Genomic DNA, 27,094 nt, shown 5'->3' on the forward strand with positions numbered 1-27,094 from the left:
GGCCAAGTAACAGCCCCATATTCACGCAAAGCGCTAAGCTTGAGCGACGATGGACCTAGAGCATTTAGCCACGTTGGGCGCGCAACTGGGTTTCTAGGGTGCTGAGCTGAGGGAGTGGGTAGACAATGAACGTGCAGCGCAGAGGGCAGAGCAGGCTGCAGAAAGAGAGGAAAGTCAGGCAGCCACTGCGAGAGAGAAAGAGATTCTGGAATTGAAACTCAGATTCCAAGAATAAACTTGCAGTAATGAGACTGATCATGTCGAAACCCTTCCAGCATCAAACCATGACATTTCTCTCAACCCACAAAAACTGTTACAGTTGTTCGGTCAGCGGCACGATGATTTGCATGCATACGTTCAGCGTTTTGAGCCTGCAGCAATGGGACAGGACTGGACTCAAGATAAATGGGCTTTGGCCGTAAGCATGTGCCTCACAGGCGAGGCGTTAACTGTGATCGGTCGAATGACTGCCACTGAGTCGGCAGATTATCAAAAAATAAAGAAGGCGTTCCAGCAGCGATTTAGATTCACTGCTCAGGGTTACAATGGCAAATTTCGGAGGGCTCGAGCTCAGGATGGTGAGACAGGGAAACAGTTAGCAGCCAGGCTTTCTCTTACTTCGACCACCGGATTGAAACGGCAAATGTTACCAAGATATTCGAAGACCTGCGCAACCATATGATTGCTGAGCAGTTCCTCCGATGTTGCCATCCGAAGCTCGTTATCTTCTTGAAGGAGTGAGAGTGCAAGACACTTGATGGGCTGGCCGACAAAGCTGATTGCTTCCAGGAAGCACACAACTTTTCTAATTCCAGCAAAGTCCCTGATGTAGCGAAAGAACCCAGTAAGGTCTCTGTCGACCCGCTGAAGAAGGCACAATTAAGGTGTGCATGCTAAGCAATCGTCCGGGGCATCGGGCTTCCGACTGTCACAGCTCCACTAAAGAGGTACCCAGATGCAATTCTTGCGGCAAGATCGGGCACCGGACGGAGAATTGCAGAAGTCGGCACCCGAAGAAAGAGCAGAGTGCTGCTTCCCGTCTTACTCGTGCTCTCCCACCTGCCCCGCCTGCCAGCACTAAACAGCCAAAACATGTAAAACAAAAAAGCTCCGTTCCTAGTGGTCATGACCAAAACATGGGGAACGTGCTTCAGCCTACAAAGGGTAGGATGTGAGGTGCGGAATGATTAGCGACTACAAAACTCGTTCGCGTTCTTCAAGACAAGGGCAGTAATGCTGTCGTTATCCGCCGGAGTTTGGTTCCAAAGAACTGCGTGACAGGACGCACAGGGACACAATATCTCCTTGACGGTACCGTCACCCAATTAGCTGAGGCAAGAGTGCAAGTGCAAGTGCATACGCAATACTACTCTGGCGAGGTGACAGCACTTTCCATGAAATGCCCCTTGTACGACCTCGTGCTCGGAAACATCCCAGGTGTCAGGGAACCACACGACCCGAACCCAGGCTGGATGAACGCACGTGTTAGCATGACGCGGCACCAGTTCCCCAGGAACACCTAATGCCGGTAAAATCGGAGCGTTGTGTTAACGCCGTGGCCAAGACACAAGAGGACACGTTATCCCCGTTGCACGTGTCACGAATCCAGTGCTGTTAGCTGAAAATACCAGTTAGCTGAAGAGCAGCGGAAGGATGCAACACTCAAATGGCTCTTTCCTAAAATCAGTAAGGAGTTTATATCCAGTAAGGGTCATAAATACTTCTTCCGTGAAGAAGGAAATATTCTTTACCGGCATTACTCCATGTCGACTGGCAGGAATTTCGAACAGGTTGTTGTACCCCTTGCGTTCAGGTCGCCAATTCTACACAGAGCCCATGAAAGCATTATGGCCGGGCACCAAAAAATACGACGAACGACCGATCGTGTACCAGAGAATTTTTATTGGCCCCACCTACACGGAGATGTCGCCCGATTCGTTAAGTCGTGTGATAAATGCCAAAGAACAACACCAAAGGGCAAGGTTGGCATTGCACCACTCGGCAACATGCCACTGATCACTACTCATTTCGAGCATGTTGCCATCGACCTCATCGGGCCTTTCTCACCCAAGTCCGATAAAGGCAACTGATATATGCTCACGCTGATGGATTTTTTTACACGTTATCCTGACGCCGTCGCGCTTCCTGCCATGTGCACGTTGCGGAAGCGCTAGCCGAAATGTTTTCCCGCATTGGTATCCAAAAGGAAATTGTGACTGAGCAGGGGGCCATGTTTACCTCCAACCTCATGAAGGAAGTCAGCTGACTTCTCTCCATCAAGCTGCTCAAGAAGTCACCTTATCACGTGATGGCGAATGGCCTCGTGGAGAAATTTAATGGAACTTTAAAGACAATGCTTAAGAGAATGTGCCAAGAAAAGCCTCGGTCATGGGATAGGTATTTGGCACTGTTGCTCTTCACTTACCGTGAAGTTCCACAGGTTAGTCTTGGGTTTTCCCCGTTCCAATTGATCTATAAATGCCATGTGTGAGGGCCACTGACAGTACTCAAGGAGCTCAGGACAAATCAGATTATCGATGGAGAAAGTTGCTCAACGTACACCTATCTCATCGACCTCAGAAACTGCCTGGAAGACACATGGAAACTTGCTCATGAGAAACTGCAGAAAGCAAGCCAGAAGCAGAAAACATACTATGACGGGGAGAGTCACCCCAAAAGGTTAAGTCCGGGCACAAGGTTCTGATTTTTCTGCCCACAGACTCCAACAAGCTGTTCATGCAGTGGAAAGGTCCATACGATGTCCCTAAACGCAAAAATGACGTGGATTACCTTGTGGAGCTGGGGCAAAAGAGCAAAGTTTTTCACATAAATATGCTTAAGGAGTACAAAGAGCACAATCCTTTGGTGATGCAGCAAGTATCGACCGCATCCGAAACCGACCAGCCAGGGGCTACTAATTCGAATTACCGTAAAAACCCGCGTAGAGTACGAGGTTTTTTTCCAATAATTAGCACCTCAAATTTCCGCCTCGTATTATTTGCGGATCCGAACAAAAATTTCAGTTTTGCTCGAAGTTTTGGTTTTGTTATTGCCACGTGGCTACGGCTTGGCTTTGTTATTGATTTGTTGCTACGGCTTGGCTTCGTTACCCGTGACGGCGTGGCTTGGGCTAGCGTGGCCTTCCTGACAGCGTACGCGCCGACGCATAAACCACGCTTCGCGAAGGGAAGGTTCTTTTTTTCTGCCGTGGAGGAGCACGATGTCAGGGCCACGAAAACAGTATTCGGCTGCTTTCAAGAGAAAGGCTATTTTAGTTGCCGAGAACATCGGCAACAGTGCGGCCTGGAGGCAGTTCGGCGTCACCGAGGGAAGCATCCGCGGATGGCGACGACAAAAGGAAGCACTTTTCGCATGCAGCGGAACGCGAAGAAGCTTTCGCGGCTCGAAGAATGGGTCATACCCAGAAATTGAACTGGCCCTGACGGAGTTCATAAGAGAACAGCGAGCCGCACATCTACCTGTGAGCGTGGAGCTCATGCAGGTAAAAGCTAGGGAGCTTGCTAGAGAAAAAGGTATTCCAAGCACCGCGTCCAAAGCGAGCAAGCACTGGATATACCGCTACATGTGCCGTGCTGGCTTTTCGTTACGGCGGCAAACGTCGATTTCCCAAAAACTGCCCGAATCGTTTGAAGAGCTGCTGGTGGCTTTTCAGCGCCACATTATTTCTTTACGGAAGTCCAAGAACTTTCAGCTAGGGCAAACAGGCAACGCTGACCAAACGCGAGTTTATCTGGACATGCCATCACCCCTCACAGTGCACGAGAAGGGTTCCAAACAAGTTTGCGTCCGGTCTACCGGCAACGAGAAGATGCGGGTTACGGTCATGCTATCGTGCACAGCTCCCACCCTATGTCGCGTTCAAACGCAAAACAATGCCCAAAGGTGAGGAGCTGCCAAAGAATGTTATCGTGAGATGCCACAAGAAAGGTTGGATGAACGAGGGTCTTGTCCTTGACTGGGTGAAGTCCGTGTGGTGTAGGCGGCCCGGTGCACTATTGTCCTTCCTGTCGATCCTCGCGCTGGACGCGTTTCGCTGCCATTTGGCCGACTCGGTCAAGAGAGTTACGCGATTGCGGCACTGAACTTGTCGTCATCCCAGGCGGAATGACTTCCCAGCTGCAGCCACTTGACGTTTGCGTAAACAAGCCTTTCAAGGACGCGGTCAAGCGGTGCTACGCTGAGTGGATGCGCTCAGGTGAGCCTGCAGTGACGCCGACTGGGCGGCTGAAGTGGGCATCGCCAGCCATGCTGTGCAAGTGGATTGCGGACGCGTGGGCGAGCATTCCTGCGGACCTTGTGCGTCGGTCTTTCAAAAAGTGTGGCATATCAAACGCCCTCGATGGCACAGAAGATGAGTGCCTGTGGGAAGATTTGTCGGACAAGGAAATCTCCGAAGAAAGCGCTGTTGAGGATGAGAGCGATTGAAGTGCGGTGTCCGATTGCAATAAATGCCTTTCTTCGTGCTTACCTGGTTTACCTCACTCGTATTATACGCGGATAAATTTTTTTTTCTATTTCGTGTCTCTAAAATTTCACCTCGTATTATATTCGGGTTCGTATTATACGTGGGTTTTTACGGTAACTGTTGTGAATACCGACATCTTCGAATTACGGAGGTTTTGCCCCACTGAAATGCACAAGGCTGTGCTGGGACCCCAGCATCAGTTCGAATTAACCGTCAGTTCAAATTAATCGAGTCCGAATTACCGAGCTGTACAACACCTTAGAGAACAGTGACAAAAAAGCTCATGCGACATTTGTAGCTTGGTTACAAATATAATGCGAAGTGCTTCCTGAAACAGACAATTTGAAGGGGCCATGACATGGTCGTTCTTCATATTGCAGTTTTGTGCTTCAGTAACTAATACAAGAGCTTATGATTCAGTTTCTGAAATTTGGCTGCCCTGGACGCACTCTATATTCCGAAAAATGCAATCGAAACTGAGAACGGGAAACTCCTCCCACCGGCAGCGACCTCCATATTGAATGCTATCGCGACGTCACCAGGCCATACACGGAGCAACGTCGTCTGCTCTCGTCGCTGCAATGTGCGCAGCCAGGTGTCTTGCCCCCGTAATTCAGCGGACGATCGAAGTAGCAGTCCTCCCCCATATATGAGTGACTGGCGCCGCAAAAGCGTTAATAATAGTAACGCAGTTATTCTCCGGTATAGGTATAGGGTCTGGTTACACTAGGCCTATGGGACGGCAGTCGGCGGTCAGTTGGCTGGTCGGTATGAAAAATGCCATCACTGACGCACTGGTCTGTCAAGCTAGACCAACGACAACGCCAGAACGATCAACGACCCCGTATCGCAGTAGTGTAAAAAGTGAACTTAGTGGGAACCGGAATAGCGGACTAGTTGGTATGACATTCTAAAAACTTAAGAATTTTAAAACTTATTCAACCTGATGCTAGCCACGGCTACATACGCGATGTGCGTGCACCAGCGAAGAGGTGCTTTCATTCGGTGCCTGCGCATAGAACCTATCGGCGAGGCAATTGAGCGACACGGGCAGAAAACGCCGCACAACGGTGCCCCTCGTCGCCGTCGCCTGGGCTTGCGCAGCCGAGCGAAAGCTGCACTCCCGGTGAATAGACGGCCCGAAAAACTGCGCTTGTGTACCTTACCGTTATCGAAAAAAGCGAAACGAGCGGCCGCACTTCATATCTTCACACTGTCTGACTAATCAGCGGGGAACTCTTGCCAGATGCTTGAATTTCAGCTCGGATGGCGGACCACTGGCCCCTGTCGTGACGAGGCCTAGCGAGTGCGATTCGTGTGTGCGATTTCGGTGATTGCGGACAGCGAATTCGCAAGTTTTAGAGCCTGAAAATAGCTGTAGAGAGTAGTTTTGGCCAGAGTGCCCTCAAAGCGAACTCTACCTACATCGCAGGGCACGAGTACAATAAGGGGAAAGCGCAGATATGTGACCCGGTCTGCACAGCATGTGCTGAAGGCAGCCGGGAGCAGCCATCAGCGTCAACTGTGGACAACAAATCTCGTTGTTTTCATTAATTCAAGTAATTCCCGAACGTATCTTTAGCTAGAGTGCTTCAATATCAAATACTGATGACATAAGAGGAAGCAGATACAATTAGCGGGAAGCGCCAGATACGCGAAGCGTTTCTCGTGCAGGCGATATAGCATCAGCGGCAGTTCTTGCAGTGATATCATAGTGTGTAAATGAATAAAACTACAATTTGTGAGCAATACTACGTAATATTTAAGATAAGGAGAGCCCACCTGACGTTTTATCCCAAGCAAACGAGCAGTACTGTTGGCGCATAGCTATGTAAACAACCCCTGCGTGGGGCTGCAGTTGTCGTGATCGTCGCATTCCTAGGTCACAATGTGCACGCACAGTAAACGCTAAATGATGTACTATTTTTTTCAAGCACTCAATTAGCATTCGAGTCGCGTAGGGTTTTGCAAGCGGCTTAGTTCCTGCAAAACGGTTCTACGAGCCGAAGGGGATGTATGTTCAACTTACAAATGCACACACACCACGGGGAAGTCGTCTCATTCGGCACTTTTCTCTGCTCCTTTCGTGCCTCAAGGTTATTCTAGTGCCACCTTGTGATAACTTGTTTAATTATCGAACCGATGAATAGCAGACAAGAAATTGGTAGCCAGCTACAAAGCGCCGCGGCTTTCACGGTGCACATCGGCAAAGGCATGCACAGCACGTGCCGCTTTTCACATACGGGAGCACTTGATTGCGCAAAAGGGACCATACTCATAACATAAAACTAACATGTTTCACAGCGTAAATAATAAAGCAGGGGTGCATCGATTTCTGTTTCCTCAACAATCACATGTCGGGCGCCACGAGCAAGTCCGCTTTCTTAAGGATCACTCAGCTCGCGTACTACGCTGAAGGCTTCTGAAAAGAAAACACGGAAAATACATTTTATTTCGATAAGCTAAAAAAGGATAACTTTTCGAGTGACCGCCGTCTACGGTGTGCATGCAAGCACCTCAACAGCGCGCAGCAAACAACGCGGGGCGGGTATGCCCCTCTGACGTCAGTGATCAGAGGTTGCCAGACCAGCAAGCAGTTCGCAGAAGAAACTGAGAAAATTCGTTTTAAAAACGTTTACCGCACAGAATCAACTGAAACTTGGGGGAATTTTAATCTAACAATTTGAGAATTAAATGCGATAAACAGGGTATGCGCGAAAATAGGCTGTCATGGCTCCTTTAAGGAAACATTTGGTGTTATAATGTATGAATATGGCAACACTGTTTTGACAGGCGCCAATGTCGTGAATCTTCCCATACAAGCCGCCGCGGTGGCTGAGTGGTTATGGCGCTCGGCTGCTGGCCCAAAAGACGCGGGTTCGATGCCGGCCGCGGCGGTCGGATTTCGATGAAGGCGAAATTCTAGAGGCCCGTGTGCTGTGCGATGTCAGTGCACGTTAAAGAACCCCAGGTGGTAGAAATTTCCGGAGCCCTTCACGACGGCGTCTCTCATAGCCTGAGTCGCTTTGGGACGTTAAACCCCCATAAACTAATCCAAACCATCTTCCCATACAAGCGTGTGGGCATGTTAACACCAGAGCCACGGCATTTGAAGCACTAGCTGGCTTGAGCAGACGGGGGCGCAAGCATATCAAGACATAGACAGAACTTCATTCGTTACCAGGTTCTGCCTTTCAAGAGAACTCAGACAATTAAATTCATCAAATTTCTATCACTCCATTACTTCTGCTGATGTCCACAAACACAATACAATCAAAAAATAAAATGTTACCACTAACACACAATTTTGCAAAAAATGTAAAATGCATGAATTTTGGAAGAAACACTAAAAATATAGGGGGTTTTAAGTATCCCACACAAATTGCTAGAACCACATTTCATCGAAAAGGAAGGCATCATATTGCCGCACACAAGAGCTCGCACAGCGCGCAGAGGAAGCTCGCCAACTAGCGCGTGTGCGCACCAGACCTCAGCGGAGTATGATGCACGACGCTACAATCTTCGCCACAGACGTGTCATATATGAACCTGGCGACAAGGGGTGGGTCTGGACGCCTATTCGCCGCCGTGGGCTCTCCGAAAAACGATTACGGCGATACTTCGGGCCCTATGTTGTGCTGAGACGTTTAACCGACGTAACGTATGAGGTGGTGCCAGACGGGTTATCGACATCCAAACGACGCCAGCAACAAGTCGACGCCGTCCATCTTGTACGTATGAAGCCATACTACTCGGACCGATCTTGACCTCCTACTTCCTTTTCTTATCACCGAGACTATGCTTCCTGAGGAGGGGGGCAAGTGCCGCATGCAAGAAGACGCAAAAGATGACTGGATCTACGAGCGCAATGCTAAAAGAGGAAGAAGCTGTAAACGCGCAGGGACTCTGTCTGGTTGACCAGTAAACCGTTTTTATCCTCGGGGTTTTACCGAGTCGTGACAATATGAACAAGTGATGCGCTTATTGTTTCCTACGACAGCCCATAAGTTTCCCTCATGCAGTGATGTGACCATTTACCTGGTCTATGTCTATAAATGCCTCGCATGTGGACTGCTTTGTGGCTCACAGGCTGTGGAATGTGATGCACATGTGTGTATGAAATCGGTGTGCAGATCATATCAATTGAGCTAGAACTGCACAACCTCCAATCTGTTTTTCTACACAGTATTGTTTTCTGCATTCAACACATTCCGTGGCACCCCATCATGAAACGCAAGCCCCAAAGGAACCGTTTTTGGTGAGGGAAACACTCGCTGCAAGTGAAACTGACTATGCGATTTGTGTCACTGAGTCTATAGTATCAACCACATGCGGAGATCACATGCAAAGCAAACAGACAGCGCCAGCGCATACACTAAACCTGCAGTGCACCCAACCACCATGGCTACTGCAAATGAGCATCACCTGGTCCTGCTGTATGTGCCGCCACGGCCGCGTTGTGGGCCAGGAAAGTGGCCTGGGCCCTGGCCATTGGATCAGCGCATGGAGACGTACATGACCTTGCCGCTATCTCCTGCAGAGAAACCAGTGTGGGAGCCACACATTATTACTACTAGAAGCACTGCACGTGGCAACAGGCCAACTAAATGACCAGCCAGCCCATCCCGTTTGCAAAGTGACTTTTTATCCAAGCAACATTCACACATATCCATCACTAGTGTCTCCGCTAAGATGCTGAAAACATGTTAGGCACTTCACCAGCACCTTTCATCATATATGTACAGTGAAAGCAAGTGAATTCAGATTTCATTAATCTGAACTTCTATATCATTCGAAAAGTGCGACATGGTCCGCCCACACACTATCAGAGTCTATGTAAACCATGCGGCGGGCTCTGTTGCGGGCTATATCTATGTGCCACCACGCCTAGGCAGCCTGTGCAAACGGGAGGCTCCACTGCCTCTAAGGAGGATATGTGGAGAGGGCAAAAACGGCAGGATGACCGGACCGGAGAGCGGGGGAGGCTCTAGCTCATGTTAGCGGCAGCATGGCAGCGGCAACTGGCTGCGTGACCTCCGAGATGTGTACCTGACTGTTGCTTGTAGCTACTGATTTTGAAGGCTTCAGTAGCTTGCTACGTTAGGCTTTGCTGTTGAGCAGTGGACGACACGACCAGTGCCAAGATACAACGAATAAGGCACATCGCAGTGTCTCCGGCACTCCGAAACCACAGCCGTGCACAAAACCCCGTGTGCTAAACCAGAGAATTGAAGCTTCCGCTGATATTTGCTGTGTGTCTTTGTCTCAATTTTCCAGTGCCCTGTGCATCATATTCCGTGCAATTGGTAGCAGCAGTCACCTCAAGTTAAACATACGGAGAGTACAAGTGTGCAGTAATTTAGAAATGTCATCCATCTGCGGTAAATACCTTGCCAAAACGCCTAAAAGGAAGACTGAAACCATGTGTGAAGTCAACGTTGGTCTGTTATCGAAACAGGATATTCCCTTATAAAGAGCACACTCATTCGTTCAGTGCCTCACAGCAACCCGGGGTCAGAAGGATGGAAAATTGGGCAAAATGCAACTGTCGTGGAGACTTTTGCTTCTCAACATAAACGGTTGAGCAGCTCCCGCGGCTCAAAGGTGTGAAAATGCGAGTCGCAGAGGTTACATAGCCATTTTGGTCAAAAAGCAGCAGTCGCAGAATGGCCACATGCTGCCGTATTTTTAAGCCTTCCCGACCATGCTCACAGGCAATAGCCCTTCCTTCGCGACTCCGACACAGCCCTCCACTACAAAAATCGGATGCGTTGAAAGCCGCCTGTCTCTTCTTCAGTTTTCTAGTTGAAGAGGAGGCCTTCTGCTCAGGTCCAGCTTTAGAACAGAAAGTGTTGGCCGTTACCTTCCGGGGAAGAAAAAAAAAGAAAGGCAATCGTGGAAATTTTTAGAAGAATAAAAAGGGAAAATCTCACTACCTGGCTGCTTCACGATGGCAGTTAACCATATCTTTTGTTCGCTTTCATTTGTTCGGACTTTGAATTATTCAAACTGCGTGCATTACGAATTAATCAGTTTTACCTTCTTTCACACTAACCTGTACAAATATTCAAACCGCCACTTTAGTAAAGCTCATCAACATCTGCAATTCTTCGGGACTTACAAGCCTTGACCTTGAAATTACCATTGATATCCTGATTTCTCAATCTTTAAATGTCCTTCACATTACTTGAGCTTTAATGCCTCACCTTACCACAGTGTGTCTTCAAGGAAACTCACCATTCTTGAACTCATCTCCACGTTTCTTCCAGCTACTTTTCGCTTGTCGCTACACTTCATGCCCCCACGATACCATGCTGGGGCTCCTTTTTCTTCTCTTCCACACAATGAGGCTTCCTACTCAATGCACTGCTTTTAGGAATCTGCTTTATGCAGCACATCCCCAGTCAGATCACACAATAGCCACACATCCCAATGTTAAAACTCTGCATAAACGATACAAATCGCACTGTCCATAACCAATGACAACCAACCCCAGTTTAAACTTGCTATCAAAGAAGACAAATACTGTGTATCCATTAATGCCTTTTAACATTAACAAAAAAACACACGGTGCCAAATACACAGCCTCTCAAAGCTGAGGCACACCATGGTGCTTTGGATTCTCGCAGCACATAACTGCACCTGACTGCATGCAGTATTACGCAAAAGCAAATAACAAGATGCACAGCTGCGAATGCAAAATTAAGGCCGATTTCGTAGCGTGCCCTACCTGCAGTCTTTTGCAACACACATTAAATTGGCACTCAGGAACTCTGCCAGCAACTATCACACTGCTTACCAAGCATATATTCAGGCAGAGAGCAGTCCCACGAAGCCAGTGGCCCCGAGATACCCACCTGGGAGATTCTGTACTAAGCCAGCCAGCAGACCCACAGGCGGCCAGGTGCAGCTGGTCTCTGGCCACAAATGGAAACTCCGTGACCACCACAGCTGGCCAGCGGCGTGCAGAGCCCAGCCGGGCCCACACCAGGGCACCCACCTGCATGCAAAGATTGCTCACTAGGGGCCTCTGAATACTGCAGGCATGCTGTGTCAGTTCCACTGTATCGAAGATAAACCTTTCCCCTGGGCTGATTGATTGGTGACTTTGCCATCCTGGCAGTACAAAAAGGTTGGGATCAGGCAAAGACAAACAGACAAACACACAAGGATGGCACTCAGCTTTCAAGTGCATTTTGTTTCATGCATTGATGTGCGTTCTCTGACCAACTTTTAAGCATGCCCACTGAGTCATATCAAAATGGTATGAATGCAATAAAAATCGAAAGAAAACAGTGCCAGGAATCAGGCAGTACAAAAAAAAATTACGGGAAAATCATACATCTGAAGTGACAATTCTGCAAAGCAGCTGAATTTATCCCCAATGATTACCTTGACGGTTTTACCCACCCTCTCTGTGACTCAGCATCTACGATTGTGCACACCACTTTTGGAACTTTATTCGAAGCATCTAGAGCTGTTTTCACGATGTCAGAAACATTTGGAATCCCTGCTCGACAGAATGGTAGGGCCATTTCGTGCCTAGAAAAAAAAGAATCACTTTTCAAAAACAAGAAATAAAGACTGACATCACAAAGTTCTATGGTGCGCCTAGCATGTGCTGTCTGGTGCTGTAACTTTTTTCTTCTCTTGTGCAGTGGAATGTTTTACTTTGTTAAAAACATTGTAGTTGATTTTTTGTTGCCCTAGCTGCTGATCAAAAAAATAATTAACTGGGCATAAATGTTTTTTTTTTTAGGATAGGCCTGGAATCGCATGAGCATGGACGTGCGTGGTGTACATGAATTTTAAAAATTTTTGAGGCGCTTCTGTTATCTCATTATAGCAAACACAAAAAAAACTGCAATAGTTTGATATAGCCAAAGTTTATAACATAAAATTTCGTCAAAAACACGCACAACAGCAGAGCAGTTCAGTTAGTCAAGGCATCACAAAACAGGTGATGTTGTTAAAGAAACTGGGAGACATTTTCGCAAGTTTTACTGGAGTTTCTGAAGGCATTCATGGCGATTCCACAAACAAAAAAGAACTGAGCGCCAGTTAGGTTGTCTTCCCCACATAACAATGCCAGTTGGTCAAAACCCAGCTATAGCGGTATCCCCAAACAGCTCTACCAGCTGCTGGTCAAGAGCCAGCAATAGTGGCTTCCCCGCTTCACAACTGTGTTGCATGAAAAATGGTGCGTCAAAGCAAAAGCTATCGTCATTTTCAACACTCCTGTGACGGCCGAGATGAGTGCAGGACAGTTACTGCAAAGGGCAGCTGCCTACTCCACTGCTTCCGGGGTAGTGTCGGCAAACGCGAGAGGTTCAACACGTGCTGACCTCCTAGCTACCAACCTTCCGTACCGCTCTATCTTCTCTGGCGCAGCTGGCGAGTGCGAGATTTCAACACTAGCATGAGATCAAAGCGTGAACCTTGACACGAACTCCAGCCGCACCACCTCCAGTCACTTGTGTAGAGTGGCGAAGTGTGCCACCTGCCGTCCGAGTGGGTGCCGCTTATTGCTGGGGGGTTAGATATATCCGTTTTAGGGCCAACCGTGTTTGATATATCAAGTGAAAATTACATGTGTCTATTGAGAATATTCACGAAGAGTTTGATATAGCCAATAAATCGTAACATCCATGTTCGTGATATCAAGGTTTGCCTGCATACAAACAAATTTTCAGATTTTCTTCGATAGCAGAACATAATGCAATTCTGAAAGGGCTAATGAATGCTTTGCTCAAAGATGGGGCTTCACACATGCAACAGAATTTTTCTGAAGGCTGGGGCCGACGGAGATGAGTGGGTGGGTGGTGGACGGCAATTCGGGAGGGTGAAAGAGTGGTGTGAAAGTGGAGTAAGGGTGGTGGTACAGTGTTCTCGAAGGTTGTGTAGGGGCAAAACCAGCACTCTCCCCATGAGGCTTTAGAAGAGGTTGCCGCGCCACGGCGCTGGCGTAGACTCCTGGAGCAGCAACAGCGCATCGTCAGTACGCATGCTGCGTGGCTAAGAGGGGCCGACAGGACAGTCGCAGACAGTTTTTTAATGCATCACCGCTTGGCTGCCAATGAAGATGCAAGAAACCAATGGAAAATTACTTTTAACCTTTCAAAGAGAAATCAGTGGCTGTGTTTCAGTGACGGCACCAACGGGAGGCAAGGGATGGCGGCCGCTACCTCGAAAATTTTCCTGGCGCTCCTTTCTGTCACTGGAAGAATTAATTTTGTTCGCTCACAAGCACCTAAGCAGCTTAATCTTTGCGTTGTGTTATGTGAAACCAATATATCACTGTCTCATACCGCAATTTGTTCTTTTTATTTCGTTTTGAAGAGGAACAATGCCCAAAAAATAACTCCCCCTTCGACGTACACCATCCGCGTACGATATCCTGGGCAGCCTTTGGAATGGTAAAACCATAACCTACAACGTTTGGCTGCAAATTTCTTCTATTTGAAAAAAGGCAACTGCCAATCTTGATTTTTCCGGGGTTTTGTTTCATTACTTTTTTTTTTCAAGAAGGTCAGGTGGAATATCTTCCACACGAAATAGGATAGCGCTTGAACGACGAGTCCGCAAGTGCCTTTTACTGTTTCGCTCACTTGTTGAGGTTCATAACACAGGACACTGGATCCTTGATTTTTTTCCTATGCAATAATTTACCACCGTTCTGACTGTCATATGCTACGATGTATTAAATTCATGCAATCTTTTAATGGAATATTTACTTTCTTGATTTGCTTGTCACGTGCTTGAGCAGCACAAAAGTCTTCTCTCTCGTTGCCTCTAAATCCGATATGACTCGGTACCCAGCAGAGTTTTAGGCTTTGTCCTTTAGCTGTGGCTATTACTAGGTTGTGTATGATATCACCAAGCATAGCAATGACTGCATTTCTAGAGTGGAGAGCTGTAAGCAAACATAGGGAGTCTGTGTAAATAATGCTGTCTGCGAGGTTCTCTTTTACTATTTTTTCAATGGCTACAGACACGGCGTAACATTCGGCAGTGAAGATTGATGCACACTGTGGTAGCCTCACTGTATGATTGCAATTACCTTGTGCGACTGCACTTCCAACGTAAAGATCGGTTTTTGAGCCATCTGTATAAAAAGCTGTGCAAGTACTGTATTTTTCCTGGAGTGCAAAAAATTCTTGTATTATATGCTGTGGTGGAGCTTGTTTTTTGCTGAAATGTGCAAGAGTGAGATCATAGATTTCCGGGAAATTGTACCATAGCGGCAGTGAATCTAGTCTTCCAGCAATGCCAGGCAATGTGTCCAGTACGCCGAGATTTTGGCACATCTCTTCAAAACGCAAGAGCGGTTTGTTGTTAAACAGTATTCTGGATGGGCACTTTGTGACTATTTGGTGACAGATGTGTTTGGGTAGCGAATGGATTTTTAGAATGTAGGAACACGTGAGCATCGTTACTCTGTCTGTAAGTGATGGTTCGTTCGTTTCTACATACAGACTGTCTATGGGCGACGTCCTGTATGCACCAGTGGAAAGACGCAAGCCTAAATTATGTACTGGATCTGGCCGTTTAAGGTACGATGGCCTCGCTGACCCATACACTATACATCCGTAATCCAGTGTGGAGCGGACTACAGAGCGATAAATTTGTAAGAGGCATGTCCTATCGGCTCAACAGTGTTTTCTCGACAGCACTTTGAGTAAGTTTACGGATCGAGAAGCCTTCTTTTTCAATGCATTTATGTGAGGTAAGAAAGTGACCTTTCTGTCAAATGTTATACCAAGAATTTTATGCTCATTTTTCACTGGTAACTCTAATTCGTTCAGGCGTAGTGTGGGATCTGTATGTATGCCTCGTCTGAGTGAGAACAGAATTGCCACCGATTTCTGTGGGCAAAACCGGAAACCATTTCTCTCCGCCCATGTTGCCAGTTTATATATTGTTATTTGTATTTGTATTTCACACGTTGATACATTGGAGGAAGTAGAAGCTATTTGAAGGTCGTCCACATAGACTGAGTACATAACGGAGCTTGGGATTATTTTCGTAAGAGAGTTCATTTTTCCAACAAAGAGAGTTGTGCCTAAAATACACCCCTGAGGTACTCCGTTTTCCTGAATGAAACTCCTCGAAAGGATTGTACCCAGGCGGACATGAAATGAATAACGGTTAGATAAGAAGTCTTTTAGGCAGTTCAACATTCTTCCTCGGATGCCAAGCTCGGCAAGGTCTTGAAGAATTCCGAACCGCCAGGCCGTATCGTATGCCCTTTCTAAATCGAAAAATACAGCGAAACAGTGTTGCTTATGAACGAAAGCTTCTCGAACAGTATTTTCAAGACAGACTAGGTGATCTGTTTAAAATCTTTTTAAAACCACACTCATGGGCATCAAGAAGTTCAGAGGATCGAAAGACAAACGTTAATCTTATATTAAGGACACTTTCAAAGGATTTTGCGAGGCAACTAGTCAGGGCGATGGGTTTGTAACTGCTAGGAGAGGTTGGGGGTTTTTCAGGTTTAAGGAACGGTACAATAAGAGCTTTTTTCCAGGCTTGAGGTATTTTCCCCGAAACCCATACTTTGTAAAAAAATCTTAAAAGTGCCTCTACAGCAGGCTTGGAAAGATGGGCAAGCATTTCATGGTGTATTTGGTCGGGTCCTGGAGCAGTTTTCTTACCAGCAGACAGTACAGTGTTGATTTCCTGGAGTGCAATAAGACCATCATATTTTTCATTAGCACCTCCACTTGTTGGGAGCCTTTGTTTTTCGGCTATTACTTCTGTATTTTAGAAATGACTGCATATACAGTTGAACCTCGTTATAATGAACACTGACATAGCGAATTATCGGTTATAGCAAACTAAATTCGAACTTTGGTTGGTTATGCTTCAGTTTTACGAAATTTATTTTTTTATAACGAAACCGAAAATGCGAGATCCACCGCGATATCGGCTGTAATGAAGAAATATTAGGTTTACGCAAGGCTCAAAACGCTAAAGGTAGCATAAAAAGAGCAAAATAAATATTGGAAGCCAATTCACAAGCACACTTTTTTTTTATCGTTTGAAAAGGTTGCAGAAAGTTCCGCGGCCAGGCACATCAATTGCGCGTTTGACTGGTCGCGCCACCTACGAACAGAGTGCAAAAACTCTGAAAGCTCATATGACGACAAAGATCCGAAGGGCGGCACCACTTGTCCAGCGGTGAAGACAAGCGCGGCAACACTGGCAACAGCGAGGCGGCGGTGGCGAGCCGGCATTGCGTAGAGAGCCTGCTTTGCGGCACCCTCGACATCATCTCAGTGCAGCGCCAGGTCGACATGGCAACGAAGCGGAAGGCGGTCTCGCTCGAGACAAAACTGCAGATATTGAGAGCTGTGGACAGTGGCCGCAAGAAAAAGGATGTTCCAGCGGAGTTCAGCGTTCCCCCAAGTACCTTATCCACCATTTTAGCCGCAAGAAAGAAGATTGAGGGCAACACCGAGGACGCTATAAAAGCTGACCGTAAGCGAGTTAGGCTTTACCATCACCCGGACGTGGAAGCGGGTTCGCTTTCATGGTTTAACGAGGTGAGGGCACGAAACTTGCCAGTATCGGGAGCACTTCTTCAAACGAAGGCCATCAGCCTGGCCTGTGCACTAGGGCATGAAGATTTCCGTGCGAGCAGCGGTTGGCTGCCACGTTTTCAAGACAGACACGAGATCGCGTGCCACACATTGTCTGGCGAAGGGGCTGCTGTCGACGTGGAGACATGTGAAAAGTGGCTAGAGAACTTTCGGCCTCTGCTCCAGGAATACGACGAGCGCAATGTGCACAACGTTGACGAAACCGGCGTGTTTTTCAAGTTGTTGCCAGAGCAGTAACTGGCAGTAAAGAATGAAACCTGCCATGGAGAAAAAAAGAACAAAGACCGGGTGACGGTTGTCGTTGCCGTGAACATGGATGGCTCACACAAAAGACGACTCACCGTAATCGGCAAGTCTGCACGTCCCAGGTGCCTGATAGGAGTCCGTAATTTGCAGGTTGCGTACTTGTCTAACAAAAAGGCCTGGATGACGTCCAAGCTTTTCGAAGACTGGCTCAAAGATTTCGACCAGGACATGGAGAGGCAGCACAGGAAGGCCCTGTTGCTCTTGGACAACTATTCGGCGCACAAAGTCTCGATCGTGCTGAAGGCAGTTTGTTTGGTGTTTCTGCCACCAAACGCAACTTCTGCTTTGCAACCGTTGGACAAGGGCATTATCCGTTCGCTCAAGTGCAATTACCGGAAGCATTTGGTGATGCAACTGGTTTTCGAAATCGATCGACGCAGAGAAACAACCATCAACATCAAGACGACGCTTGAAATGTTGTATGGATCTTGGAATGAGGTGAGGCAGTCAACAATAAGGAACTGTATTGCAGAATGCGGTTTTGTTTTGCCTGACGTCGAAGACGAAGTTCAGCCTGATGAAAGCCTGGTAGAGCTGGACAATACTTGAGATCGACTGGCACTCCCAGGCATCGCAATTGATGATTTCGTTTCAGCCGATGAGAACTTGGCCGTGGCGCCTGAGATGATGGATCAAGAAATTGTGGATCGCGTCGAGGTCCCCGAGGATAACAGCAGCAGCGATAGCGCAAGGTGACAGCGAACGTGATGAACCACCAATAAGCAGTGCGGACGCCGCAGACATGGCCAGGAGGCTGAAAGGCTATTTGGAAAAACTGCCGACGACCAAACTGCTGAGGTAGAAAAGGCCCTCGTGTGCATGGACACTGGAAAACTTTACTCTGTTCAGTGCTGTGAAAAGCCACCAGACGAATATCACATCCTTCTTCAAATAAACGAATGTAGACCTGTTTTGTCGAACCTTGTTCTTTTGTAATTTGACTTTCCCATACTACGCTCTATTTTGTTTTAAATGCCACAAACCATAAGGAGACAGGTAAGCATTACCTAGTTTATAGTGGGTTCGAAGCCCGGAATAATGCATTTTAGTATTTAGAGTATTTGCGAGAGCCAAATTGCGGATTTGTCAGAGCCGATATTTGCGCACACTGTTAAAACGAATATCGAGTATAACAAACTCATTTACGGTCCCTATGCTACTTCGTTAAAACGACGTTCGACTGTAGTGTGATGAACCGGAAACTACAGCGAAGTGCTCCCCCGATATGTCTGCCTGGTCCCCTAAACTCGTTTGTGTACCAGGTGTAGTGAAAAGAGGAATTGTGAAAGGTGAGTAGCGGCCATCTAATTTTCGAACTTGCTCCCACATTTTTTTTTGATGTGGTTGAGCTGTTTATAGAAGAGACACAAATTTGCCATGATGTTTTCTCTGCCTTGCACCAGATACCCCTCGCATGTGCTCTTGCGTTCATGAAAAAAATTAGGTTCTCATGAGTTGGGTATCTGCGAAACACTCCCCAAGCATTATTCTGCAGTTTTTTTGCCTCCTTACAATCCCGTGTGTACCAAATTTTGTGGTTCTGGCACACCACTCCTGTGGATTTTGAAATTGATACATGTGCAGCAGAAAGAATGCATGTTGTGAACATTTCATTTATCTCATCTATGCTGTGGTTTTCTAAAATTAAATCCTGTAAACTGGACTTTTTTTTCAAAACAATGCCAAATCAGCTAAATGTAGTTTCTAACGCCGCGGTTTTGTAGAAATAACTGTTGGCGAGGATGACAGAACTATTATAACAGGAAGATGATCACTTCCATATGGATTGTCTAAAACACTCCACTTCAAATCGCTAAAAACAGGCGGTAAACTAAAAGACAAATCTAATACGCTCATTCTCCCCGAGGATGGGGAACAGTATGTGGGTTTACACAAGTTCAGCAAACAGATATTAGTGGATAGAAAAAAATCCTCGATGAGCTGCCCTCTAGCGTCAGTTTTCTCGCTTCCCCAAAAACGAGAATGTGCATTAAAGTCGCCAACTACCAGGTATGGCTCTGGTAGCTGCTTTCAAAGACCCTCCAAGCCAAGCAGTGTTATTTTCAGCTGTGGCTCGATATATACAGAGCACACCGTAATGGTTTTATGTGCAAGCAGAGTGGCTGCTACAGCCTCAAGTCTTGTTTATAGTTTAAGCTCACTAGCCAGGACACCATTTTTCACTATAATTGCCCCACCTCCTGACAGCCTGCTCGCCTGTTCTCGGTCGCGGCGGAAAACCGTATAATTCTTAAGAAAATTATTGTTTTGTGGCCCTAAATTTGGCTCTTGTAGACATAACGCAACAGGAGCGTGTGCTCCTAGGATATCTTTTATGTCACTGTAGTTATTCATAAGTCCTCTATAGTTCCATTGCATCATGAAAGCCATCTTAATTTTATTTTCCTATGTAGTTAAAACTAGATCAAGTTATTTATGGCCCCTTGATTCGGGGCCTGTCTGTTTTTGACCGATCCAGACAGCTCCGCCGACCACCCGACGTGGATGGCACGGGGCTACCGTGAGTCGTGTCCATTGCCTCTGCAGAGGCGCTCGACGACCGTGCAGAGGGCACGTGGACATTAGAGTTGGACCTCGACCTGTGGGAGGAGGTCTTGGGGGCCACGGACACGGGGGTCTGCGAGGCCTCTTCTTGGCTTGGCGGGGTAGTGTTACCTACTCCACCTGGGGGCGCGGATGGCCTCGCTACAGGTTCACTGCGAGTGGCCTGGGCAGGTGCCGAAGCCTGTTGTGGTGCGCCGCGCCCACGCACCACATCGCCGAAGTTTGTTTTTGCTGTGAAGGAGTATGAGCATGTTTGTGTGCATCACCTTCTTGCTTCTCTGAACGAAATGTTTCAGTAGTTTTGAGTGTGATTATTGCTTTTTCTTTCTTCCAGTACGGACACGCCCTGGAGTATGCAGCATGGTCTCCCTCACAGTTTGCACAGAGTCGGGCGCCGTCGCAGTCATCAGAAGAGCGATCTTTTGAAGCACATTTTGCATAACTTTTTCCATCGTGGCAACTCACTGAACCGCGGCCGAACCTTTGGCAGTTAAAGCATCGTCGAGGGTTAGGAATGCAGGGTCTCACATTTATTTTTAGATAACCCACTTCATTTGAGTCAGGGAGAGTACTATGTGCAAATGTCAAGACTATGTGCTTTGCTGAGATTTCTTTGCCCTCTTTTCTTATTCTTATCCCGTGGACATCAACGACGTTTTGTTCAGCAAGCCCTTCTTTGATTTCTTCTTCAGTGAGGTGGAGAAAATCATTCTCTGAAATTACACCACGGACCGTACTGAGGGATCGGTGGGCAGATATCGATACAGGGATGTCACCTATAGACACAATGTTGGAAAGTTTTGACTGTTGGACGCTTTCTTGGAGTTCCAGTAAGAGGTCTCCACTAGCCATTTTTGTAAACTTATAGCCAAAGCCCAAGACACCCGTCAAACATTTTTCTACAATGAATAGGGGGATTATTCTAGGAGATTTATCAGTTTCCTCAATATGAATCACCTCAAACTTAGGGAAACTTTGTTTCTTTTTTTTAATGAACTTCTGAGTTACATCGGTACTCCCTCTCTTGTTAGGGCGATCAGTTGCTGAGAGAACGTTAGCCATAGAATAAATGTGTTTTTTGGATACGATGCCAGCCACCCACCATGGAGCCCAACTTGGGGACGGGACAGGAACTTGCAAGCAAGTCCTGCCCACGCCAGCTGTACACCCCAACTATAACCCAATATGACGCAACTCAGGGTGGTTGGCCACACAAGGTTATCCCTCGCCGCCAGGAAAAAAGGAAGAAACTAGAAGTGAGTAGGAGACAGGAGACTTGTGAGAAAGGGGTAGGAAAGTGAAAGATAGAGGGGAGGATAGGAAAAGGAGACTGCCGATTTCCCCCGGTCGGGTCAGGCCGGAGGTGCCGTCTACAGGAAGCTGGGGCCAAAGTGGTGCGTTGCGTCCGCCGAGGGGCCTTAAAGGTCCAAACGCTCGGCATCGGCTCAACCACCAAGATCCCCTTTTCCCCGAACACGGCAATGCCACGCACGGCGAAGCGCGGGTGCTCGGCTCCGTGGTGATGCACTGTTCACCATCATCCCCTGCGAGAATGTCCTTGCTTGCGGATGCTCGGGAACCCGTGGTGTCACCACTCACCAATGCCTGCAAGCTGCAGACACCCCCCTGAGGGGCCCGGGATACTGTTTACACGTCCTGGCAACCTCGATTTTAGATGTTTTTAATTGTTGTTCTGCGAGCCTTAATTTTACCCTTGAACTACCTCAGCTTGAGTCACTGCAGTTTTTAGATATTCGTTTTTATTTCAATGACCCTGGGCACGTATGCTGGACGTATGCGCTGCGTACCAAGATGTCTTTGCTTCCTTTTGTCTCAGCCCATTCAAAGCTAGTAAAAAGAGGGATAGCCATGTCACGCCTTCATGCAGCACTCTTGAAATCGTGTCATCACAAGACAAACGAAAGCTTCAGCACCCAAGTCAAGCGTCTAGAAAATTCTGGATACCCTCTTGACGTGATTGTCGCCATGGCAGAAACGTTGACAAAAAAGAAAAAAAGACTTTCGCAAAGGCGCACAGAAGAGGAAAAGAAAAGAAGCGTCATTGTCACGCCGTACATGCCTCATGTGTCCCATAATCTCAAGAGAATTGGAGCAAAATTCGAAGTCGATGTCGTTATTAACGCGCCGTGCAGAATATCGATGCTTTGTCGCATGGTGACAGGCAAGGGCCAGAAGAAATATGGGTGATGTAAAAATCATGCAGAAAGTTTTGTTCTGTGCAACGAAGGTGAGAGAGAGAGAGAGAGAGAGCTCTTTATTGGAAGGCATAGAATTTAGCCTCGCTGGCATGCTACTCTGCGTGGCGATGAGAATGTGGGAGATAAATACTGACGGTAAGCATTGCGGGAGAGGTTAAATTAAAGAGAAAAAAAAAAGGAAGAAGGTGTTGTTTATAGTATCCCTCTGAGCTGTGGTCAAGTCTACATCGGTCAGACGGGCCGCTGTCTAAACGACCGATTAAGGGAGCATGATGATTCCCTAGGTAACGGTTACGGCTCAAATCTATCCCCTCATTGTAAGGACCGCAAATGCCACCCTCTGCTGACAAACACTTCGATAATCGGTCGGCACGAAGGAAGGCTCGAACGTGAGCTGTTTCAAGTGGTAAAAATCGCTCAGAGTGGCAGATGTCTCAGCACGCCCTCAGTACTTGCGACCCAGAAAGAGCAGCGTTTTCTGATTTCTTAACAATCTGTTATCTATTCATTGTCTCCACCCTTCCCACAACTCTTGCCCTTTAAGTTTATTTTCGCCATTCTTACGAATGAGGCTTTGCGCATGCGTGACGGCTACTGTGAGGTACTGCGTACTTCAATAAATGTTTCGAAAGTTTGCACTCGTCCCATACACTTCTCTGCTGTGTCCTTGTGTCTTCGCGCTACCAACACATCATGATGACCTACCAACAGGCTCGAATTTCTGCTCTATTAGAATGTTCAGTCACAACTGACCATACTCGTGGCAACGATAACCTAACTGTGTCTGAGCAGTATAATCAAGTATGCAATCACTGCAATAAAGTGATGTGGGGCATTCTCCGGTGTGCAAGCACCGCCAGCCAAGTGCACACCTCACCCCGTGGATGCAGCTTGTTTTTCTCTTTTCCATGAGAGAATGAGGAGCTCGTCGGGTCGTCTGGAGGTGTCGCCATCTCATGTCACGTCTGTCATGGCAAGCACACCTGAGGCGTGACATGACTTGCAATGACTGAACAAGCGAGACATCACACATCACGTGACATCACTGTGATGATGTGGATTATGCCACTGTGTGGTTCCAGGCTGACAACGAAAAAGTGTGGCCGCGTGCGCTGCGAGCCGGTGTACATGCAGGATCGAATGTCAGAGCTAGGCTTCGAGATAGTCGTGGCAGTGTGTCGCTGAGTGGCATGATGTTCTTTTTGGAGCTCAGCGTTTTCCCCAAGGCCAGCTAGCCTGCACCGGTCGGGTACCGAGGTTCAGGGTCTGGCTGCCCGCACAGCACCACAGTACCCTGCTGCAGACTCATGCCTGCTTTTCCATGGCCAGGCAGCCTACCAACAAGCACCTGCCTGCTGATGCCAGCTTACCGGCAGCCAGGCGGCCCACAGACGCACTCCTGCCTGCTGATGCAGGTCTGCCGTTGGCCAGGCTCTTTCTGCCACCTGGCTACCTGCTGATACCGGCCTCCTGGTATCCAGGACGTTACCGCGAGCCGATTGCCTGTGGATACCTTCCCCAGTGACCACTCGTCGCCGACAACCAACGTCGACAGTCATCTACCTGCAGCACATGGTGGCAGCACAACGGAGCAGCACGCACCGGAACCCACAGTAGGACATTGGTGTTCCTCTTGTCGAACCCCTCTAGGCTGCTTTAAGTGCCCCGTAGTGTATGTGTGTTAGCGTGCTAGTGGGCTAGATATGCCGAATTTTGTCCTCGTTGTCGAAGAAAAACAGTGCTTCGATGCTGAATGCGACCTCTTTATTGCCCAGAGCTCCTGAACGGACCTGGACCCTTAACTACATCACAATATGGTGAGCCTGCCAGGATTCGTCAGTGAGAGGGCCAAGTAACAGCCCCATATTCACGCAAAGCGCTAAGCTTGAGCGACGATGGACCTAGAGCATTTAGCCACGTTGGGCGCGCAACTGGGTTTCTAGGGTGCTGAGCTGAGGGAGTGGGTAGACAATGAACGTGCAGCGCAGAGGGCAGAGCAGGCTGCAGAAAGAGAGGAAAGTCAGGCAGCCACTGCGAGAGAGAAAGAGATTCTGGAATTGAAACTCAGATTCCAAGAATAAACTTGCAGTAATGAGACTGATCATGTCGAAACCCTTCCAGCATCAAACCATGACATTTCTCTCAACCCACAAAAACTGTTACAGTTGTTCGGTCAGCGGCACGATGATTTGCATGCATACGTTCAGCGTTTTGAGCCTGCAGCAATGGGACAGGACTGGACTCAAGATAAATGGGCTTTGGCCGTAAGCATGTGCCTCACAGGCGAGGCGTTAACTGTGATCGGTCGAATGACTGCCACTGAGTCGGCAGATTATCAAAAAATAAAGAAGGCGTTCCAGCAGCGATTTAGATTCACTGCTCAGGGTTACAATGGCAAATTTCGGAGGGCTCGAGCTCAGGATGGTGAGACAGGGAAACAGTTAGCAGCCAGGCTTTCTCTTACTTCGACCACCGGATTGAAACGGCAAATGTTACCAAGATATTCGAAGACCTGCGCAACCATATGATTGCTGAGCAGTTCCTCCGATGTTGCCATCCGAAGCTCGTTATCTTCTTGAAGGAGTGAGAGTGCAAGACACTTGATGGGCTGGCCGACAAAGCTGATTGCTTCCAGGAAGCACACAACTTTTCTAATTCCAGCAAAGTCCCTGATGTAGCGAAAGAACCCAGTAAGGTCTCTGTCGACCCGCTGAAGAAGGCACAATTAAGGTGTGCATGCTAAGCAATCGTCCGGGGCATCGGGCTTCCGACTGTCACAGCTCCACTAAAGAGGTACCCAGATGCAATTCTTGCGGCAAGATCGGGCACCGGACGGAGAATTGCAGAAGTCGGCACCCGAAGAAAGAGCAGAGTGCTGCTTCCCGTCTTACTCGTGCTCTCCCACCTGCCCCGCCTGCCAGCACTAAACAGCCAAAACATGTAAAACAAAAAAGCTCCGTTCCTAGTGGTCATGACCAAAACATGGGGAACGTGCTTCAGCCTACAAAGGGTAGGATGTGAGGTGCGGAATGATTAGCGACTACAAAACTCGTTCGCGTTCTTCAAGACAAGGGCAGTAATGCTGTCGTTATCCGCCGGAGTTTGGTTCCAAAGAACTGCGTGACAGGACGCACAGGGACACAATATCTCCTTGACGGTACCGTCACCCAATTAGCTGAGGCAAGAGTGCAAGTGCAAGTGCATACGCAATACTACTCTGGCGAGGTGACAGCACTTTCCATGAAATGCCCCTTGTACGACCTCGTGCTCGGAAACATCCCAGGTGTCAGGGAACCACACGACCCGAACCCAGGCTGGATGAACGCACGTGTTAGCATGACGCGGCACCAGTTCCCCAGGAACACCTAATGCCGGTAAAATCGGAGCGTTGTGTTAACGCCGTGGCCAAGACACAAGAGGACACGTTATCCCCGTTGCACGTGTCACGAATCCAGTGCTGTTAGCTGAAAATACCAGTTAGCTGAAGAGCAGCGGAAGGATGCAACACTCAAATGGCTCTTTCCTAAAATCAGTAAGGAGTTTATATCCAGTAAGGGTCATAAATACTTCTTCCGTGAAGAAGGAAATATTCTTTACCGGCATTACTCCATGTCGACTGGCAGGAATTTCGAACAGGTTGTTGTACCCCTTGCGTTCAGGTCGCCAATTCTACACAGAGCCCATGAAAGCATTATGGCCGGGCACCAAAAAATACGACGAACGACCGATCGTGTACCAGAGAATTTTTATTGGCCCCACCTACACGGAGATGTCGCCCGATTCGTTAAGTCGTGTGATAAATGCCAAAGAACAACACCAAAGGGCAAGGTTGGCATTGCACCACTCGGCAACATGCCACTGATCACTACTCATTTCGAGCATGTTGCCATCGACCTCATCGGGCCTTTCTCACCCAAGTCCGATAAAGGCAACTGATATATGCTCACGCTGATGGATTTTTTTACACGTTATCCTGACGCCGTCGCGCTTCCTGCCATGTGCACGTTGCGGAAGCGCTAGCCGAAATGTTTTCCCGCATTGGTATCCAAAAGGAAATTGTGACTGAGCAGGGGGCCATGTTTACCTCCAACCTCATGAAGGAAGTCAGCTGACTTCTCTCCATCAAGCTGCTCAAGAAGTCACCTTATCACGTGATGGCGAATGGCCTCGTGGAGAAATTTAATGGAACTTTAAAGACAATGCTTAAGAGAATGTGCCAAGAAAAGCCTCGGTCATGGGATAGGTATTTGGCACTGTTGCTCTTCACTTACCGTGAAGTTCCACAGGTTAGTCTTGGGTTTTCCCCGTTCCAATTGATCTATAAATGCCATGTGTGAGGGCCACTGACAGTACTCAAGGAGCTCAGGACAAATCAGATTATCGATGGAGAAAGTTGCTCAACGTACACCTATCTCATCGACCTCAGAAACTGCCTGGAAGACACATGGAAACTTGCTCATGAGAAACTGCAGAAAGCAAGCCAGAAGCAGAAAACATACTATGACGGGGAGAGTCACCCCAAAAGGTTAAGTCCGGGCACAAGGTTCTGATTTTTCTGCCCACAGACTCCAACAAGCTGTTCATGCAGTGGAAAGGTCCATACGATGTCCCTAAACGCAAAAATGACGTGGATTACCTTGTGGAGCTGGGGCAAAAGAGCAAAGTTTTTCACATAAATATGCTTAAGGAGTACAAAGAGCACAATCCTTTGGTGATGCAGCAAGTATCGACCGCATCCGAAACCGACCAGCCAGGGGCTACTAATTCGAATTACCGTAAAAACCCGCGTAGAGTACGAGGTTTTTTTCCAATAATTAGCACCTCAAATTTCCGCCTCGTATTATTTGCGGATCCGAACAAAAATTTCAGTTTTGCTCGAAGTTTTGGTTTTGTTATTGCCACGTGGCTACGGCT

General features: G+C 47.8%; 1 protein-coding gene across 2 annotated transcripts in view; it reads right to left on the reverse strand.

The window, feature by feature from the left end:
• The window catches only part of LOC144115754 (uncharacterized), a 328,928-nt gene that overhangs the window by 99,385 nt on the left and 202,449 nt on the right, over positions 1–27,094 (reverse strand). For both annotated transcript variants that reach the window (XM_077650248.1, XM_077650249.1), the window contains 2 exons: positions 11,343–11,485; positions 8,911–9,019 (listed from right to left, as the gene is read on the reverse strand). The gene's annotated coding sequence lies outside the window, so the exon portion shown is untranslated. The remainder of the gene's footprint in view (positions 1–8,910; positions 9,020–11,342; positions 11,486–27,094) is intronic.

Source organism: Amblyomma americanum, chromosome 1 (assembly GCF_052857255.1).
Source record: "Amblyomma americanum isolate KBUSLIRL-KWMA chromosome 1, ASM5285725v1, whole genome shotgun sequence".
In the NCBI taxonomy this organism is placed as follows: Eukaryota; Metazoa; Arthropoda; class Arachnida; order Ixodida; family Ixodidae; genus Amblyomma; species Amblyomma americanum.